This window comes from Dipodomys merriami, unplaced genomic scaffold, assembly GCF_024711535.1.
Source record: "Dipodomys merriami isolate MVZ:Mamm:240054 unplaced genomic scaffold, mDipMer1.0.p SCAF_9, whole genome shotgun sequence".
Classification (NCBI taxonomy): Eukaryota; Metazoa; Chordata; class Mammalia; order Rodentia; family Heteromyidae; genus Dipodomys; species Dipodomys merriami.
In genome coordinates, this window is record NW_027206512.1 from 43,185,958 (window position 1) to 43,191,995 (window position 6,038).

General features: G+C 49.3%; 1 protein-coding gene across 6 annotated transcripts in view; it reads right to left on the reverse strand.

The window, feature by feature from the left end:
* Positions 1-5,580, reverse strand: part of N4bp2 (NEDD4 binding protein 2) — a 77,745-nt gene extending 72,165 nt beyond the window's left edge. For 4 of the 6 annotated variants that reach the window (XM_070012756.1, XM_070012760.1, XM_070012754.1 and 1 more), the window contains exon 1: positions 5,418-5,580. The gene's annotated coding sequence lies outside the window, so the exon portion shown is untranslated. Of the gene's footprint in view, positions 1-4,548; positions 4,800-5,417 lie in introns of those variants that run through there. The other 2 variants (XM_070012758.1, XM_070012757.1) reach the window with 2 other exon arrangements.
* Between the last annotated feature and the right edge of the window lie 458 nt (positions 5,581-6,038).

Genomic DNA, 6,038 nt, shown 5'->3' on the forward strand with positions numbered 1-6,038 from the left:
TTTCTGTCAAGTTATTATTAGCAGTGTATACCACACTGAACTATCTAATTTACTTTTCCTAGACATGAGATGAGGGAGCGACAGAGAACATGCTTGTTTTACTTTTTGAATTGGGGGATGGGAAGGTTGACAATGTCTCAGGCTTATGATATGCTATTTGAGGTATCTGAAAGAACATCCTAATGCACATATCATGAGACATGTAAGTCCAGTTACCAGAAAAGAGCTTTTGGGTTGAAGACTACAGAAATAAAATATACACAGCAACTGCAGGAAATACTTTTCTAAGTATCTGTTATTCATGCCAAAATGTATTTATTTTCCACATTCCTGTAGAGTGTTGGAAATAGTGCTAGGCAAAATAAACAGTGAATTAAGGGGCTGGGAAGGTGGCTCAGTGGTAGAGCGCTTGCCTTGCATGCCAGGGCCCTGGGTTTGATTCCTCAGCACCACATAAGCAAAAAGAAAAAAGCCAGAAGTGGCACTGTGGCTCAAGTGATACAGCGCTAGCCTTGAGCTGAAGAGCTGAGGGACAGTGCCCAGGCCCAGAGTTCAGGCCTCACGACCGGACCCCCAAAAAAAAAAAAAAAAAGTGAATTAAGATTCAGTACCAGCCTTCAAGAAGCTCCTACTTAGCAGGGCTACATCTGTAGTATTAGCTATTCAAAAGGCTGAGAGATCTGAAGCTTGGGGTTCAAAACTAGTCAAGACAGACAAATCCACAAGACTGTTATCTATAATTAATTAGCAAAAAGTGGGAAAAGTGGGAAGTGGATGAATAGCTCAAGGGTTAGAGCACCAACCCTGAATTAAAAGGTCAGCAAAAGAGCAAAGCCTTGAATTCAAGCCCTAATACCAGAACTAAAAAAATAAAGTGCCTACTTAGTGGAAGTGACTTAACAAAGTATTACCAGTACAAGGAAGTATAATAAAAAAATGTAATAAATAGTAATTTGTAGAACCAAGGTGGCTTCACACTTTATATAAACTCTTACAGAGTTAAAGGCTGGGCAATCATGGTTCATACCTGCAATCCTAGCTACTCAGGAAGCAGAGATCAGGAGAATCAAGGTTCCAGGCCAGCCTAGGCAAAAAAAATTCTAGACATCTTCACAATAGAAAAAGCTAGTCATGATGGCACAAGCCTGTTGTCCCAGCTACAGTGTGAAGTGAAAAATAAGAGGGTTGGAGCCAGGCACCAGAGGCTGAGAAGCACCTAGCTACTCAGGAGGCTGAGATTTGAGGATTGTGGTTCAATGTCAAGCAGCAAAGTTCATGAGGCTCTAATGTCCAATTAACCACTCAGAAAACCGGAAGTGGCGCTGAAGAGCCGAGGTGCAGCGCCCAGGCCCAGAGTTCAATCCCTACGACTGACCCAAAAAAATCCCAGAAACATTTTTTTAAAAGAAAAGAAAAATATTAGAAAATATATCAGAAAAACAATGAAACTTCTCAACATGGAAATAGAAAACAATAACAAAGAAAAAGAATGATAGGCACATATGAACATCTTTTCAGCAATGAAACATAAGCAAAGAGTTGGGGATGTAACTCAGTGGTAGAGTATGCACATGGCATCGGTTTGATCCCAGCACTACAAAAAGAGAAAAGACACTAATGCTGGCCATGGTGGTAGACATTTGTAACCTTAAACAAAAAAGATAGTAATATCCATATGAGGCTTGCTCAGTTGTATGAACGAACAGTTTGAGCCAATAGACAATCAAGTGGTATGAACAGACAATCCATATTAGAACAATGGTGTATTGGTGACCAGTCCCTAGTGAGTTTAAATGAAACTGGCACACTCAAAACCAGCCAGTACAAAACATGAGTTCTTTATTTTATTTTTTGTCAGTCCCGGGGCCTGAACTCAGGGCCTGGGACTGGATGCTATCCCTTAACTTTTTTGCTCAGGGCTAGTACTCTACCACTTGAGCCAAAGCTCCATTCCCAGCTTTTTGGTGGTTAATTGGAGATAAGTCTTTCAGATTTTCCTGCCCTGGCTGGCTTTGAACCACAAGATCTGAGCCTCCTGAGAAGCTAGAATTACAGGAATGAGCCACCAGCACCTGGTAAAATGGATTTCTGGAAAAAAAAAATGTACACTTTGTTGGATACAAAAGATTCCGTTTCAGCCGGGCGCTGGTGGCTCACGCCTGTAATCCTAGCTACTCAGGAGGCTGAGATCTGAGGATCGAGGTTCAAAGCCAGCCCGGGCAGGAGAGACCGTGAGACTCCTATTCCAATAAACCACCAGAAAACCGGAAGTGGCGCTGTAGCTCAAGTGGTAGAGCGCTCGCCTTGAGCTGAAGAGCTGAGGGACAGCGCCCAGGCCCAGAGTTCAAGCCCCACGGCCGACAAAAAAAAAGATTCCATTTCAGAGAACTATGAAAATAAGGTATTAAAAGAAATATTTTGGGCTGGGTGCTGGTGGCTCACACCTATAATCCTAGCTGTTCAGGAAGCTGAGATTGAGAATTCTAAGCTAGAAAAGTCCATGAGACTCTTACCTCTAATTAACCAGCAAAAAGGTAAAGGCAGAGGTATGGTTCAGGTGGTAAAATGCCAGCCTTGAGCAAAAAAGCTAATCAAGAGTGAAACGTCCTAGTTTAAGCCCCAGTAGATGGAGGAGGAGGAGGAGGAGGAGGAGGAGGAGGAGGAGGAGGAGGAGGAGGAGGAGGAGGAGGAGGAGGAGGAGGAGGAAGGAGGAGGAGGAGGAGGAGGAGGAGGAGGAGGAGGAGGAGAAGGAGGAGGAGGAAGAGGAAGAGGAGGAAGAAGAGGAGGAAGGAGAAGAGGAAGGAAGGAAGGAAGGAAGGAAGGAAGGAAGGAAGGAAGGAAGGAAGGAAGAAAGGAAGAAAGGGAGGGAGGGAGGGAGGGAAGAAGAGAAGAGGGGGAAGGAAGATATTTAGGTTTGACTGAATTCTGGCTCTTCTACCCTGGTTGGATGACCAGGGTAGTATGACCTTTTCATACTCTTGAGTCTCTGTATCATCTGTAAGACAGTACTGAAAATAATGCAAAATGTAAAGCCAAGAAATTAAACACAATGACATAAAGTGCTTAAAACAGTGCCTGGGATATCAATACAAATGTGATGGATGGATGGATATATAAGCTATCTTCTTCACCAATAAAGATGAAATTTGGCACATTATAGACTATCACATCACAGGTGTCGAAAAATGTTCGGTTTCTTCTTTAATACCTAACATAAACTACTTTTAAAGGTATTTAACATACCTGATGAGCCGGGTGCTGGTGGCTCACGCCTGTAATCCTACTCAGGAGACTGAGATCTGAGCATCAGGATTCAAAGCCAGCCCAAGGCAGGAAAGCCTGTGAGACTCTTATCTCCAATAAACCACTAGAAAACTAGAAGTGGTGCTGTGGCTTAAGTGATAAAGTGCTCACCTTGAGCTGAAGAGCTGAGGGACAGCACCCAGGCCCAGAGTTTAAGCCCCACAACCAACGAAAAATAAAAATAAAAATAAAATACTTGATGAGATTCATGGCAAGAAAGTGCAAACTAAGATTCTTCCTGAAACTTGTCATTTTGCATATAAAATTCTGAAAAGCAAAAAGATGGCCAGCTATTTTCTAAAGCGTGCATTAATTGTTCCCTTTTCACTTCAAAATGGACACAAATAATTGGGAAAGGCTTTTAAATGAAAATATTAGCATTTTAAATGTACTATGTACACACTATTTATCTAGCCTCCATTGTGTTCTGTGCCTACTTTCATGAAAGGAAAAATCAGCCTTTACCATAATTAAAACCATTTTTCTATGAAATTCAGGATCCCTGTTCTCTCCCTTCAAAGCAATTAAAGTCAACAGGTGCACAAACTGATATTCTTAAGGAGTTTGCTGATTTGCAAAGAGGGAGCGGTGTTTTTCTTTTCTAAAAGCCTCTGGGTGAGGCTTTTTTTAATTAATTGTCACCTCCCTTCAGAGGAGCAGCCATTTTTGTCCTATCCTTTCCACCTCCCCACCACTGAAGCCCCCCATCCTGGCATAATCCTTCAATAATAAAGGCACAGGTATAAACGCTATAAATGGATTCCATTTCTGTCATTCAAAAGGCAACCATGTAGAACAAGAAAATAAAACCACATTATCAAAATGTTTACATTTCTTAAAGCAATGTAAGAATTTCTTCGGGGAAAATTAATGATGGTTAAAAATGAATTACGAGAGCTGGTTGAGGGGAAGGCACTGGAAATGTGTTTGTTTGTTTAAAAAAAAAAAAAAGGATGAAGAAAGGCTGGCATTGGTTTCAAAGGATAACACACTTAAAAAAAAAAAGTAGAAACGAGGCAGCTGTCAATCAGTCATTGTTTTCTAGGGGGCCAGGTTCATCTCCGGGATTTTCTCCTCCGGAGCTCAACCAATCCCCACCTTTCCAGAGTTAACCAGTCTCCAGGCAAGCCGCGCTTCCTGATTGGCTCAAAGATGTCGAGTAGCAAAACCAGCCAATCCCGCCTTCAAGTGAGCACTGTGCTAAGGAGACGTTACAACCACTGCATGGCGAGAATGTGTACAAACCTGGCCGGGCCACAAATACCAGATCCTAGTTCTAAAGACGGCGGCGCTGAAAGGCACATTCTCGCTTCTGATCTGGTATCTGATCATCTTTCTTTAGGCTCTCTTAAAAAGAGGGCAGGGTTAATTAAAAAAACCAAAACAAAACTGTTGCACTAAAAGAGCAGGAGGGAAAAGCTGTGTCCCAGTATGACTCACGGTGTCGAAGCCAGATTTCCAAACCCGGAGCTCAAGAGCGCGCATCCCAGCGACACTCAAAGTAGTTGCGGCTGGGGGGTGAGGAGTGGCCGGGGTCCGACCACAAGCGCACAGCCTCAGAGTGGGGGGGACGCCCCCCCCACACCCCCAGCCGCCGCGTCCAAAATCCGAACGTGAGCGGCGGCGTGCTCGGGTAGGAAGAAGTGAGTAAATAAGCAGCCCTGCCAGGACTACGTGCTCGGGAGGGTGGCCTCGAGTTCCAGGACTCCGCCTGGGAAACGCTGGAACGGATCCAGGGGCGCAAGGTCAAATCCCGGCGGGCTCCCACGTCGGGGGGAGGGCAAAGGGGAGGGTGTGTCGGGGCCTGGAGGCTCGAGCCGCACGGGAGGCCGGGCTGCAGCCGCGGCGCCCGCCTTCGCCCGGCCTCGGGCGGCGCGCCAGGGCCCGCCTCTCGACGACGCCTCACTTCCCTTCGGCCGGGTGGCCCGGCCTGCGCCGCGCCGGCCCCGGACGTCCCCGGGCTTCTCTTTCGCATCGCCCCCCCATACCCCCGCCTCCTCGCCGCTGCCACCAGGCCCCACGGGGCGGGACGACGCTCCCCGGCTTCGGGCCCCTTTCCCTCCTAGGCCTTCACCCCAGCACCCAGCTCCTGCCTCCCAACCTGCCGCCCTTACCTGTTCCTGGAGCGGGCGGAGGGCGTCGAAGCCCGGAGGCCGCGTCGTCGAGTGAACGACACGGGTCCGCAACCCTTTCCCGCCGCCGCCACTGCGCTCTCCGGCGCGGCGCGGCGCGGGGCTGGCGGGGCCGAGCGGCAGCCGCGGCGGGGGGGAAAGACGCGCGGCGAGCGCGCCGGGCGGGGAGACACTGCCGCTCTCCGTCCGGCCAGGGAAGAGCAGCGGCGGAGGAGCCCCGCCGCGAGAGGGCGGGTGGGTGGGTGGGTGGGCGGCCGGCCGCGTGGGGAGGGGTCTCGCGGAGTCGGCAATGGCTGCCACGTCGCCAGGTGGATCTCCGCCTCCGCCTCCCCCACCCCAAGCCGCGGGCTCCGCGCCGCGACCTCTGGTTTGTCCCGGGCCTCACCGGGGCCGCGTCGTCCCGCCCCGTGGGGCCGGCCCGGGCGCCCCGAGCCCGCGGGCGCTCCCACCTCTCCGGCCGCCCCTCGGAGCGCGAGGCCCGGCCTGGCCGGTTCGGCAAGCCTCGGTCTCCTGCCTTCCCTGAGGGCTCCCCGAAAGCCTGTGTGGTTTTTTCCCCCCCGGCCTCCTCCCGCCCTCGTGGTCAGGGGGCCTCAGGGAGGAGCC